The 13989-nt window shown below is 47.2% G+C and overlaps 1 long non-coding RNA gene across 1 annotated transcript; it reads left to right on the top strand.

Moving 5' to 3' along the window:
- The first annotated feature begins 5758 nt into the window (after positions 1-5758).
- LOC147315326 (uncharacterized) lies at positions 5759-13252 on the top strand. Its single transcript, XR_015124786.1, has 3 exons — positions 5759-6146; positions 11767-11969; positions 12056-13252. It is a non-coding gene; the product is annotated as an uncharacterized LOC147315326 (long non-coding RNA).
- Positions 13253-13989: the final 737 nt, after the last annotated feature.

Raw genomic sequence — 13989 nt, 5'->3', positions numbered from 1 at the left:
TTCTTTTTAGGTTTGCTATTTTTCAAATTCTATATTTATTAAGTTCTGCAGCTTGTTTGCACAACAAGGCTAAATAATTATATAAACTTTTCTCAATCTAAATATTGGACTTTGATAGAATTAAAAAAACAAGTGTAGTGCAGGTCTATGATGATTTTTAGTGCTGCTATCATCTAGTTCAGATTCTGGTTCTGTCTTGGTTAAGTCCTCAGTAGTCCTGATTTTGCACTTGGCTGTGGCTCAGGGGGTTGGGAATCGCATCTGTAACCGGAAGGTCGCCGGTTCGATCCCTGGGCTCTCTGTCCTGGTCGTTGTGTCCTTGGGCAAGACACTTTACCCTACTTGCCTACTGGTGTTGGCCAGAGGGGCTGATGGTGCGATATGGCAGCCTCGCTTCTGTCAGTCTGCCCCAGGGCAGCTGTGGTTACAACTGTAGCTGCCTCCACCAGTGTGTGACTGAATAGTGGCATTGTAAAGCACTTTGGGTGCCTTGAAAAGCGCTATATAAATCCAATTCATTATCATTATTAATTCCGGATCAGTTCTGGGTCTGGTTGAATTGGGGTTTAGGCCTTGTGTCTTGATACAGCCCTGACTTTGTTCTGCCTCGCTGCTTAATTAAAAAACTAGTTTAAGGTGTCCTGCACATGTGATATATATTTTTCCCTATATGAAGTCATTTTTTTGAACAAAACTCAAAACAGAGCCTGTGATATTCTGGATTAGGCTCTTAAAAGGATCAGGACAGAAGGACGTGGATAGGTGCCTTTATTGAACAGCAGGACATCACACACTAACTTGTTGTTTCTTAGCGGTGCAGAAAACTACCCTTTTTTGTTGTTATATATTGGTCAACCAAGAACTAGCCCTGTAACAGGCACTTCTGTATTTTACCACTGGGGGGCAACAATTCACTCTATTACATTCCTCCCCTTTTAGATTTGTAATTGAAGTAAGCAACCCTTTAAAGAATGTATTTCACTGCCCCCACCAAAAGAAATATTCTGTGGCCCTTACGAACAAAGAACAAATGTAGCCATTACTTTTATTATTAAACTGTTCACTTCTAAAATAACTGGCAGTAAATAGCTAAAACATAACTCTACATTTTCAAAGATTCAGTCTCTTTGGGGGAACTCTGCGTCTTTCTGGGTATCTGCGTTCCACAGATGGGCTTTGGGTGGTTTCTGGGTTGGATACTGGTGGTTCATCGGTTGTCTGTTTAGGTGGTTCAGGAGGTAAGGAGTGTGATGTTAAAATCCCAGGTGGACTTGGTGGTATCTCTGGAACAACACCGTCCATAATCACTTCTGGCCGTCCCTCTGAAACCGGTGAAAATATAACTGGGGGTTTCTCCACAGTCTGTCTCCATGGTAACAGGTTATCCACATGTATTGTGCGTGTTCTCTGTCCCTCTTGTATCAGGTAAGTAACACTTCCCATTTTCTTCAGAACTGTTCCCTGAGTCCATTTTGTTTCCCCCCCCCGAAGTTTCGGATACGCACAGCGTCTCCCTCCGAAAAAACACGAACAGGTTGGGTTTTGTAATCATGGTGTCGCTTCTGCTCAGACTGTTTCTGTTCAATGTGTCTGCTTAGTTCAGGTTTCAGCAGGCTGAAGCGAGTCCGGATCTGACGTTTCAGGAACAACTCTGCTGGTGTACGACCCGTCACAGTGTGCGGTGTACTGCGATACATGATAAGGAAGTTTGCCAAACGATGACTGAGTGGCAATGTGGCCTTACCATCTGCTTCCAGCACATTTTTCATCAGGGATCGTTTCAGGATTTGTACTGACCTCTCTGCTGCCCCGTTTGATGCAGGATGATAGGCAGGAACAGCTGTGTGTCTGATCCCATTTAACTCCAGAAACTGACTGAATTCCTTTGACACAAGTTGAGGTCCATTGTCTGAAACAAGCTCTTCTGGAAGTCCATATGAAGCAAATAACCCTCTCAAAACCTCAATGGTGTTGTGTGAGGTAATGGATGGCATAGGGAACACTTCCAACCATTTTGAATGACTGTCAATGACAACTAAAAAGTACTGCTTGACTTTTTCAGCGAAATCAATGTGAATCCGTTGCCAAACTCTCTCAGGCCACTTCCACGGATGGAGTGGTGCAACGGGTGGTGACTTCTGTACAGCCTGACAGACTGAGCAGCTTTGAACCAGTTCTTGTATATCACCATCACAGCCTGGCCACCACAGGTAACTGCGAGCGAGTGCTTTCATACGACAGATACCTGGATGTTCATGATGCAGGTCTTCCAGCACTTTCTGTTGGTAAACCGGTGGAATGATGACCCGTTGTCCCCAAAGAACACATCCTTGTTCTGCTGACAGCTCGTGTCTGCGTGTAAAGTAAGGCTTAAGTGATTCGTCTTGCATATAACTTGGCCACCCATTCATGGTGTAGCTCCAGACCTTGCTGAGGATTGGATCCTTCATGGTTGCTCTCTCAATGTCTTTAGCTACTATTGGTAGCTCTTCCACATGTGAGAAATAGAAGATACTTCCCTCAGCGGCAATGTTGTCTGGCGTATTCCGAGGTAGACGTGACAATGCATCTGCATTAGCATGTTCAGCTGATCTTCTATATTCAATGTCATAATTGTATGCCATTAGAATAAGAGCCCAGCGTTGCATTCTTAGTGCAGCGAGTGTTGGGACAGCTGACTTTGGCCCTAGTATAGCCAGCAGTGGCTTATGATCTGTTATGAGGGTGAATTTCCTTCCATACAGATATTTATGGAATTTCTTTACTCCAAAAATTATGGCAAGGGCCTCTTTTTCTATCTGGGCATACTTTCGCTCAGCTTCAGTTAATGTTCTTGATGCGAAAGCCACAGGCCTTTCCTCTCCATTTTCCATGACATGAGAGATGACTGCGCCCAATCCATAAGGTGATGCATCGCAGGCTAACTTCAATGGCAGATTTGTGCTGTAGTGCACCAACACTTTGTTCTGCAGCAGTAGACTTTTTGCATCCCTGAATGCTTTTGCACATTCCATGGTCCAAATCCATTTAGCATCTTTTCTCAACAGGTTATGCAAAGGCTGAAGAATGGTGGATGGATTTTCCAAAAATCGACTGTAGTAATTTAGAAGACCAAGAAAGGACTTCAGTTCAGTGACGTTTGTTGGTTCTGGTGCATTTGCTATGGCTGCTACCTTTTCCTCTAAAGGATGCAGACCATCCCTGTCAATACGATGTCCCAGGTACTCCACACTGCTCTGAAGAAAATGGCACTTGGAAAGCTTCACTCTGACACCATGCTTCTCCAAACGTGTGAGTACTTCCTCCAACCTCTTCAAAAGATCCCTTTCAGATGAAGCAGTGATGAGGATGTCATCCAAAAAGCAGGTGACATGCTCCATCCCCTGAAGGATTTGATCCATCACAGACTGGAAAAGAGCCGGAGCACTGGAAACACCATAGCTGAGGCGATTGTACTTATAGAGACCTTTGTGTGTGTTGATGACCAGATACTTCTCTGATTCTTCATCTAACTGTAGCTGCTGATAGGCATGAGAAAGGTCAAGTTTACTGAAGGATGTTCCTCCAGCTAAAGTGGCAAACAAATCTTCCGTATTTGGAAGTGGATATCTTTCCTCTTCAACACACTGGTTGACACTGACTTTGTAGTCACCACATATCCTAATTGTTTTGTCTGCCTTTGGCACAGTAACAATAGGGGATGCCCACTCACTTTTCTCAACCTTTGAAATAACCTTCACCTTTTCCAATCTGTCCAGCTCCTTTTCCATAGCTTCTTTTAGTGCATAAGGAACTGGGCGAGCTTTACAGAAAATTGGTGTGGTGTTTGGTTTAGTGTGGATTCTAGCTTTAAATCCCTTTATGCAGCCTTGGTCATCCGAAAACACTGCCTGATGGCGCTGAATCACTTCTAGTACTCCTGGCTTTGCTTCTTTCTGCACCAGTACCTTGTGTACTGTGAAAATCTGTTTCCAGTTCAGCTGTAGTTTCTTTAACCAGTTTCGTCCAATCAGAGCTGGTCTGTCTCCCTGAACAACGATCAGTGGTAGGGTGATGTTTTGAGTCCCATACTGTACTGGTAACATAATATATCCACGCACAGCAATGTGTTGGCCTGAGTAGGACTTGAGCTTTAGCCCACTGGCTGGTTTTATAGGGAAATGAGTGAGATGCATCTGATAATACTTGTCTGATACTACCGACACTGCTGATCCTGTATCCAGCAGCATGGTGGTGTTCTTGCTCCCAAGCGCAACATCCACTGTGTATCCCTTCTCACTGGAGGTGATGGAGTACATTGAATAAACTCCAAAAAGTTCAGCTTCATCATTCCTACTTGAGCATTCATCCTCAGTTTCCAAATACTGAGTTTGCTGACTGAATTTTTTATTCCTGCAAGCACGTGCAATGTGTCCTATTTTTGCACAAACATGACACTTTTCACTCTTAAATTTGCACTCACGTGCTGAATGCTTTCCACCACAACGATAACATGGTTGCTTCATTCCTGTGTCTTTTTTTAGGTCCCTTCCAGTTCTTTGGCTTGTTATTGCCCTCTTGCCTGTTCTGTCCTTTCCATCCTTTGTTGAAAAAATTTGGAGCATTTGTCAAGGCATTTACGTGGTGAGGGTCCTGGCGTCCTGAGAACTCCATCGTATTTTTCGAAGCGAGTTCCATGGATACGGCAATCTCACATGCACGTGGAAATGTAAGATCCTTTTCCGATAGTAGCTTGCGCTGCACAGCATCAGAACGCAGCCCACTAACAAAACGATCCCTCAGGGCCTCATCCAAATATTGTCCAAAATCACATGTGGCTGACAACTGCCTCAGGGCGACAACATAGTCAGAAACTGCCTCCCCTTCTTTCTGGTTACGTTTCTGAAAACGAAAACGCTCAGCTATCACCACTGGAGTCGGCTTATAATGCGCACTTAACGCCCCAGTCAGCGCTGCATATCCCATGGTACTCGGTACCCTCGGAGACACAAGATTCTTTAGCAGCCTGTATGTATCTGCTCCGATCACAGAGAGAAACGTGCACACTTTCTTCTCATCGGAAACATCATTTGCCAACATCCATTGCTCCAACCGCTCCAAATATGACTCAAAATCTTCCTTCGATTCATTATACTCTTCAACACGACCCACATGCATCGCCATGTTAGCTCACCAAAAGCTGTTCCGCTGCAGCCGTGAAGAAAACGTCTTGATTTGTCTTTTTCTTTACATGTGAACACAACCCTCCTACAGCCTCTGTCACGCTGTGGAAATCTTTAGAATCCTCGTCGCCAGTTGTGATATTCTGGATTAGGCTCTTAAAAGGATCAGGACAGAAGGACGTGGATAGGTGCCTTTATTGAACAGCAGGACATCACACACTAACTTGTTGTTTCTTAGCGGTGCAGAAAACTACCCTTTTTTGTTGTTATATATTGGTCAACCAAGAACTAGCCCTGTAACAGGCACTTCTGTATTTTACCACTGGGGGGCAACAATTCACTCTATTACAGAGCCAATTAATCTTTCAGTCATTTCTAAACCCCCCCCCCCCCCCCCCAAAAAAAAAATAAAAAAAAATCCCACATACATACTACCCTTTAGGGCTAAGCCCCGGGTGTTTCAAATGTCTGGCTCCGCCTCTGGTGAACACGTTCTCCCACGGTCACCCTGAAGCCTAACCTTGGTCTTTGGGGACCCCTGATGTCTGGGCCCGGACGGTGACGTCACTGGCTCGCGTTCACGGTTCGCTCTTTTCTGCTGGGACGCGTCCCAAACCGTTCAGCTGCCGCCTCGGGCTCCGGGAGCGGGCACGGCGGGGTCCGGGACGCGCCGGTGTTCGAACCACACCGACACCAGGCCCCGGGCCGCTGGCACAGGGAGCCGCTGGGGTCCCGCAGGGCAGGGAGTGTCCCGGGGGAGGAAGGCGGTGCTCTGAGTGGGACGCGGCCGGCGGGGCTCCGTCAGCTTACGCGGAGCTCCGCCGCGGCGCAGACATCTTGGCACCGAACGGTGAAGACGGAGGGTCCGGTCCTGACGCCCCGATGGATCGACGGCGAGGCTCGCGGTCCAGGAGGAATCCTCGCCGGGAGCCAGCGGCCTGTCCGCGGGGCCGGGGAACACCGGCAGCGGTCCGCGCTCTGCCCGTGAGTCCGTCCGTCCGCACTGCAGCAGCGGTGGCTGACCGCTGCGGCAGCGCTAGCAGCAGCTGCTAACGGCTAGCTCCGAAGCAGCCGTCAGAAATCCCGGTTTTCGCTCCTGGCGCTGACCGCTCCCGTCTTTCCCGCCTGAGCTGCGGTGTACTGTCCACAGTGAGAGCCGAGGAGCCGCCCTTCAATTCGGCTCACCCATAAGGAAGCTTCGTGTAAGACAAACGAACCTTTTTAGCGTTTTTATGTGTCGCTGTCGTCGATAAATACCATTCTCGTGAGCGGCGCCGAAACCTACGTGACTGGGTAGAAACATCAGTCCTCCCGTCCAGGTACAAATAACTGGGGGGACACACGAGGCTGCCGAAAACAGCGGCACAGCCTGCCGTTACCGGCCGCTAAACGATCTGAAGGGTTTCCTTCGCCATCCCGGGAAATTTAACACCAACGTTAAAACGGAGATTTCTTCAATGGAGTTCGGAGTGCGCCCCTTTTAAGGTTTATCAGCGGGTAACTGCAGGCTGTCAGCGTACATTTTAACCTTCAGTGTGGAGATGTTCTTGTTGTGTGCACATATGTGAATATCAAAACGCCTTTTCGTGTCTACGATTAAAATAAATATGTCATATGAAACAATAAAAGGGGAGAACATGTCCGCCAGCATTTAAACGCTTCATCTTTATAATCTGAAGCATCCGCACGGAGTGGTGTAGCTTGACGTTTACAGGGAAACCACAAATGCATCTTCATATTTATACAAACGAGCTTTCTTTAGAAAAGATGATGTATATTTATAAGAAGGTAAACTGACAGCTGGTCTCTGCGTGTGAAATTAAAATAATGATGGACTCTGCTTTATTTACGACGCTCTGTTCAGGTGCTGCTCTGACAGTCAGATTTCAGAGTGTTCAGCTGCCTGCCTGTCATAAGGATTACTGCGGATTCATTTCCAGCTGAGCGATGTTTCTGTGCATGGATGCCGAGGTCCACATTTCATGTTGCAGTTTAACATTATGTCATCAGCTGGCCAGGGATGGGAACTGATAGGAATTTAGCGATTCCAGTATTGATTCTCTTATGGATTGTTTTTCACCAGCATCACTAAGACATTACAGTCATGTAAATGAATCACACGCTGTGGGTCGCATGTTTGAGCGTGCTGAGGTTTCCTTCTTCTTTGTACTCGGTAACATATTACACAGAACACTTCGTTCTACTATTCGTTACTTTCATGTTCCTCTGTAAAATGATCTGAAGCGCTTATAATCACCATCTAACGATATAACCATGAGGCTACAGCCCCACATAGCAGCACGCACCTCTCTCAGGTCTTTTTCTTAGTACAGGGGTGGGCAACTCCAGGCCTCGAGTGCCGGTGTCCTGCAGGTTTTAGATATCACACCTGAATCAAATGATTAGTTAATTACCCGGCCCCTGGAGAACTACAAGACAGGTTGAGGAGGTCATTTAGCCATTTGAATCAGCTGTGTTGGATCGTGGACACCGGCCCTCGAGGCCTGGAGTTGCTCACCCCTGTCTTGGTACAACGCAAAAATGAAAACCAGCACAAAAAGCGGTCGCCACGGTGATTCTGAACAGGTAGAGGAGGCTGCAGCCTGACGGCTCATCTGTTTGTTACCTGGTGCACTCTGGGTTCTTGGCTAGCTCAGCATTAACATGCTGTCTGTGCAGTTGCTTGTAAAGAGTGAAGTTGTGTTAGCAGCAGACTGCAGTTTGTATCTCGCCCTTTTGTGCAATAAAATAAAAGTGACGTGCATATCCACGCTGGAGACTGCACCGCCGTTTTCCTCCTCCGACACGCCAACTAAAATCAGCTGATCATAGCACGAGTGCAAGAACCGATAAGCGGGATCGATAGCTCAACGACCAGGAGGAATGGAGTTTTCCGAGTCGGGAACAGTGCCCTCTGCTATGTGAAGTGTTTCCCAGGCGCTGCCTGTAATAACTTGCGCCCTGTTCTTGTCTGTGCAGCTGCAACTCTCCGTTATGATTGGCTCTGACTGACGGTGTCAGCTCCTCATCCACGATTGCGGGGGAGGTGTTGATCTCCAGAGCTTGTCACCATGACAGCATGCTCAGAATCTTTTACTCAGGGCAACCTAGCATGATTCAGGGCTCGAAGTCATACTCCGAAGTTACTGTAGCCCCTCCCCTTTTAGACAGCTGGCTTCTGATTGGCTGACCCTCACAGGCATCTGTATGGTGCTTATGATGTCATATAGATCCCAGAGTAGAAAAGTCTTAAACGGCCCTCACTGTTCATCCTCCAGCAGTAACCATGGAAACGTGTTTCCATGGTAAAGATGTTGGAGTGTTTCCACACCCATACAGGATGTAACGCAGCGAGCCCGCTGAGGTCATCCATACAGATTCATTAATGTTGATTGATTACTGATCGATCCGGCCCAGAACTGAAACCAGGAACACCTGGTCATGTGACAGCTCGTCAGTAGCTGTAAATGCAGAATGAACCTAATCTGTGACGGTCAGCTGGGGTCAAAGGTGAGACGCTGCACCAAACGCTGCTTCCTGTGATTGCCCTCTGCAGCGCTGTCACTGAAGCATTCCGAGGTTCAGCTTTCCATTTAATCTCGAATCCAGCCATCTGTCTGATGACGGTGAGTGGAGGAAGCTCGTTGTACCGTCGGCCGTTTCCCGTGGTTACCGCAGCCTCGCTTCACTCTCTTTTTGGATGCTGAGTCTGCGTCAGGAGGCGGGGCTGCTTCGATGTGAAGCTGATCGTTTAGATTTAAACTCTGATCTCACGGTTGCACCACGACTCTCCTGGACCAATCAGAGGCAGTGTGGAGTCACACGGTGTGCTGTGCTGTTCGATGGTGATCAAGTCAAGTCAACTTTATTTGTCAATTCTGCCACATGTACAGGACATACAGAGAATAGAAATTTCGTTACTCTCAAACCCTAGTGATTAAAAAATGCGATGGAGCCCTGAGGCAGGTGCTCTCCCACCGCCGTTGCAGAGCTGCGTGCTGAACGTGACGCTCTGCAGCTTCCTTCGGTCCTGCAGACATGCAGAGGGAGCCTGTTGCTAGGCAACAGCAGCAGGGCTGCGGCGCTGATGGAAAGCTCAGTGAGTGACGCCGGGCTCACAGGTGAGCTCGCTGGTCCAACCTCCAGCCGATGCACAGCGTCTGCTCCGACAGGCCCGTCAGGACCTCGGGTATAATGGAGACGTCTGAGCGCAGCGTTCGAACAGCTGGAGCGGCAGCGGCGTGGACGTTAGTGGATCAAACACGTAGCGCACTCTGACCCGGACGACCCCGATCACCTCGTGTTCAGGCTGAGGAGGCAGTCTCAGATGACGGAGAGCTTTTTTTACGATGTTGGCTCAACTGTGCGTGTGCATCGGGGTCTGTAACGATCACCGCGGTGTCGGCCATGTTTGATATCTGGATACAGTCAGGTGCAGGTGACAGGAACAGGAACCCCAGAGTGCTCACCTGTCCTGTTCAACCACCTGAGGACTGACGTAGCGACGCCAACCCGGCGACCGTGCGGTAAAACCCGCTGCTCAGCTCCACAGGTCACGTCTGTGGAGACGTGACCTGTGGAGACACTGAGTTTTTGGCACGCTGCTCTGACCTTTTATTACTGAGTGTTTCTGACATCGAGCGAGTGGTCGCGAGCTCTGACCACATTCCTGCATCGCTGCACGGATGCCGTCAGGAATCATGGCAGATCGGGGCTGGAGGACATTTCCTCTTTAAGGGAGGGCGTGACCGAAAACTGCGGCGCTGACCGACGTGTTTGGAGGTGTGGCTGCGGGGGAGGGTAAAGTGTGATTTCAGGTATTACCTCAGCAGTGTTTCTGTGACCCAAGCTGTGTCCCAAAGCGTAGGCTGCGTCCTCCTGAGGACCCGGCCTTTGCGGTCTACGTGGGCCGGGTCCTTTGAAGACCGAGAAGGCCGGAAGAGCGAGGTTGTGAAATTGGACGGTCCAGCCTTCAGATTTGCGTCATCGCTGTCTGGGTGGGGTTTAATGAACTTGGCCGTCTGCTCCGTGCTATCTAAATATAACAGGACACTGGAGTAAACTCTCGACCGTCTCACACTTCTGTTTAATCAGTTTTCTGTTTGACGTTTATTCAGCTGTGTGAAAATCCTGGAGGAACCCACCCGATGGATTAATAAAGTTTTATTTAATCTAATCTAATAACTTTGATCTCAGCCAAACCGATTTACTTTTACGATTTAAGTTATCCGAGTGACTTAAATATCACGTTTAACCTGAGTAGCGAAAGACAGCGGGGATCCGCTGCCCTCGCCAGCTCGAGTGACCATTGAACCCCGGCTAGTAGGGGTGCAACGATACTCGTGTGGATATTGAACAGTTCGATACAGTGCTTTCGGTTCGGTACGCATATGTATCGAACAATACAAATTTAAAAAAATGTTTTTTTTTATTTTATCAACTTTTCTTCTGACTATGCTGTCTGTCTTGAGCGCTCAGTGGATCTGCGTTCGACTACTCCGCCTAGGCTGCACTGTCGAGCGCAGATCCACTGAGCGCAGCACAAGCACAGAAGCGAAGCTCATTGCAACATGGCAAATTTATTCAGATTTTGGTTTTCATGTGACGTATGACCCTGAAGGTAAGCGCGTCATGGACTAAAGTAAAACAGTATGTTGGATGTGCCACACAATGCTCAATTACATGGGTGGGAACTAGTGTGTTAGCGCAGTTAGCTCGTTAACGTGTTGGTCGTCCAGCCCCACGCACGGGGCGATCCGCGGTAGCTCATTAACGGAGATTTGCCGTGTTGTGGCGTTAAGGTCATTTCAGATTAACGCTGACAGCACTAGTGGGAACACAACGAATATGACTGCACATTTACTCCGACATCATCCTAGTGCAAAGACAAGTGGAAGCAGACAAAAAAAAGCAAGCATGCTACTAACTTTAGCCGAGTCATTTAGACAGCTGTTAGCACATGATTCTCCTTATGCTGCTGAGAATATAGCCCAGAAGAAGCGTATAGTATAGCTTTTATTTTGAAAGAGCCATTTCTCTGTAATAAACTCTCTTTTCCAAAGATGAGTGATTCCTCCATCAAACTGTACTTTTGAGTTAAAATATATATTTATAATTTTAATAAATGTCAAATTAAAAAGGTATGAACATTTTTTGTATCGAAAAAATATCGAACCGTGAATTTTGTGTATTGTTGCACCCCTACCAGTCAGCTATCGAGCTGGTGGGTAGCAGACGTCTCTGAAAACGTCGGAGCACTTTTGCAAATATGTGATATCTTGATAAACCGAGCAGATATTTGAAGGTTACACAGCTGCATTCACGCGAAAATATGTAAATTGTCATTGTTGGAAACTGGAATTGGCTGAGCTGCGCTATGAATTCTGGGATATGGTGGGCCACGAAGGACGCACCCGACCCATCCTTCAAATTCGGGGAAATAAAGGGCGTATCTGTCGGCCGCATTTGAAGGAGTCGACGAATTGGGACAGCCTTTATCGCCTGGCTGTGACGTAATCAGCCTTCAAATGCGGCCTCCGAAGGATGCAGCCAACGTTTTGGGACACAGCTCCAGTGTGTGGTTTGTTTGTTTTTTCCTAAACAGGAAGGGGCGTGTCCCATGGTGCCGCTGTGCTGCTGCTGCGGCTCTGTGGTTTTTTTAGGTTTTGATTTTTGTAGCGTTGGACAAGAAAATCAAAACCTAAAGAAAATACAGCGCTGACAGAACTTCCTGCAGGGGGCGCCAAGCACCAGGCTGCTGGACGTGAGGAGGTCTGCACACTTCCTGTGACCTTCATCAAGTTTCAGGTGAGAACAGGAAATCGTCACATACACGCTGAATTTCACTCTTCATCATCTGCTGCTGATTAACTCCTCCTCTTCCTCCTCCTCAGGTTTTGTGGCTCGTTCAGGTGTGACAGTCTTGGAGGCGTCGCTGACCTTCGGCGATCACGCCACAGCTGGATGTTTGAGGCTGATGTGTGCACTTCCTGTTTGTGATCGCTGTCAGAGCGTTTCCATCTTCCTCAGTAAAGCAGAGTGAAAATAAACTTTCCGAGTGTCTCAGTCTGTTTACGTGAACCCGCCCATCACGCTGACGATGTCATCATGCTGATTAGACTCCTTTGATTTGACATTGCAGCCTGTTTCAGCCACCAGTGCTGACTGGTGCTGGACCAGTGAAAGCGGCGTGACGCGTGCTTACTCACAGTAGACTGTAAATAAAAGATGGACTCCAGGCTGCTTTGATCCAATCAGAAATGACAGGATGGAGTCATCAGCTGACGCTTGGTACCACAGATACCTGCGCATTAGTAACATCCAATCAAAATCCTTGAATTTCACTAAAACTGGAGCTCCGCCTTTGTGGACGCTCTGTACAGTAACCTCACAGCAGCCATATTGTTGGTCACATGATGTCATTAAAAACAGCACAAACACGTCCAGTCCTGATATCACAGCAAAGCGTGTAACAGACACGCAGTCCACAGTGTCCATTTCATGCTGTGACCCTCCAAATGTGCAGTAAGCTGCAGAGCCAGCAGAGGGAGACATTTCAAGCCAACATGGAAATTATGACGTGAAACATTCAAACAGACATTAAAACTTTTACATGTAAACACAGGTTAGCGTGTACACGCTTTGCTGTAATACTGGGTTGGTCCAGAGGTCCACACTGCAGATACTGCAGATGCTGTGTGTTGAAATGCGGAGTTTGAGAAGAGCGCAGCACAAAATCAACTGACTGGTAATGTTCACGGCTTGTAGACTTGTGCGAAAGATCTTTTTTTTAGAAAGATCTTTTTTTTTTCTTTTAAAGCTAAATTACATTAGCACATTACACCTTGACAACAATTTGGCATCAACACTTGGAACAATTCATGTAAATAAAAAGCGTAAGACCTCTGTTCTGTTTGGATAAGTGACCATTAGCCACAGCAACATTTAATGGTCTCGCTGATACGAAAACGCTTTTTATGTGCGTAGATAAGAGTCTAGTCATGGGTTATTGTTAATTATTTTATGGTCTATCCTATTTATACAACTGTGCCTTATTTGTAATGACTGATTTTGAAAGGAAGATTTTAAAAATCTTTCACTGTTCCAGAGTTTTGAGTGATTTATTTTTTTGCCTCATGTCTGCCACAGTGTTTCTTTTTTCTTGTACTGAACATGGACTGCATCACGGATAAACAAAGGCACTCCAATCACAATATCTGACTAATTTAGTCATCCCGTGCAAAGCAAAACATCTGCAATAATAAATGAGGCTATCTAAAAGAAAAACCCTGAATAAATGAGTGGAGAGACACAGCCAGTGCAGATGTTTCCACACAGGTGCACTGCATGGTACAATTAAGCAATTAACATCCACTCATGCTCCGTGGCATGTAGATAAATGCTGAGCAGGCCCATCTACCTGTCAGTCAAAGAGGCCACACCCCTAAAAATGCAAAGAGGTGAGTTATATAAACATTTCCCCCGCCTTCATAACACCTGTGGGGCGTGTTATGACTGTCTGTGTTTCAGGCTGTAAACATGTTTGTTTGTGCTGCGAACCTTTTACATGGAAGTCTATGGAGACGGACTCACTGCTGCCCCTGCTGGACATCTCAGGTTCAGTCTAACAGCAGCTCACACTGAGGCTGTGACACTAAAGACAACACAAACCTGAAGCTGCTCTACTTCGCGACACACACACACACACACACAGAGTTTTTGCAGAGGTGATAATCTTCAGTCATAAAACTGGAGCTTCAGTTAAACTGAGCAACCTGGTTTCTCATCTCTGCTGATGGTCGAGGCGTCTAGTTTGACCTGCAGGACA

The sequence above is a fragment of the Aulonocara sp. 'chitande type north' Nkhata Bay genome, linkage group LG14 (genome assembly GCF_057382095.1).
Source record: "Aulonocara sp. 'chitande type north' Nkhata Bay isolate Kocher_YH1m ecotype deep benthic linkage group LG14, A_spYH_male_GT1.1, whole genome shotgun sequence".
Lineage (NCBI taxonomy): Eukaryota > Metazoa > Chordata > Actinopteri > Cichliformes > Cichlidae > Aulonocara > Aulonocara sp. 'chitande type north' Nkhata Bay.
The sequence above is the reverse complement of the archived record's forward strand: the minus strand, read 5'-3'. Positions and strand labels throughout refer to the sequence as shown.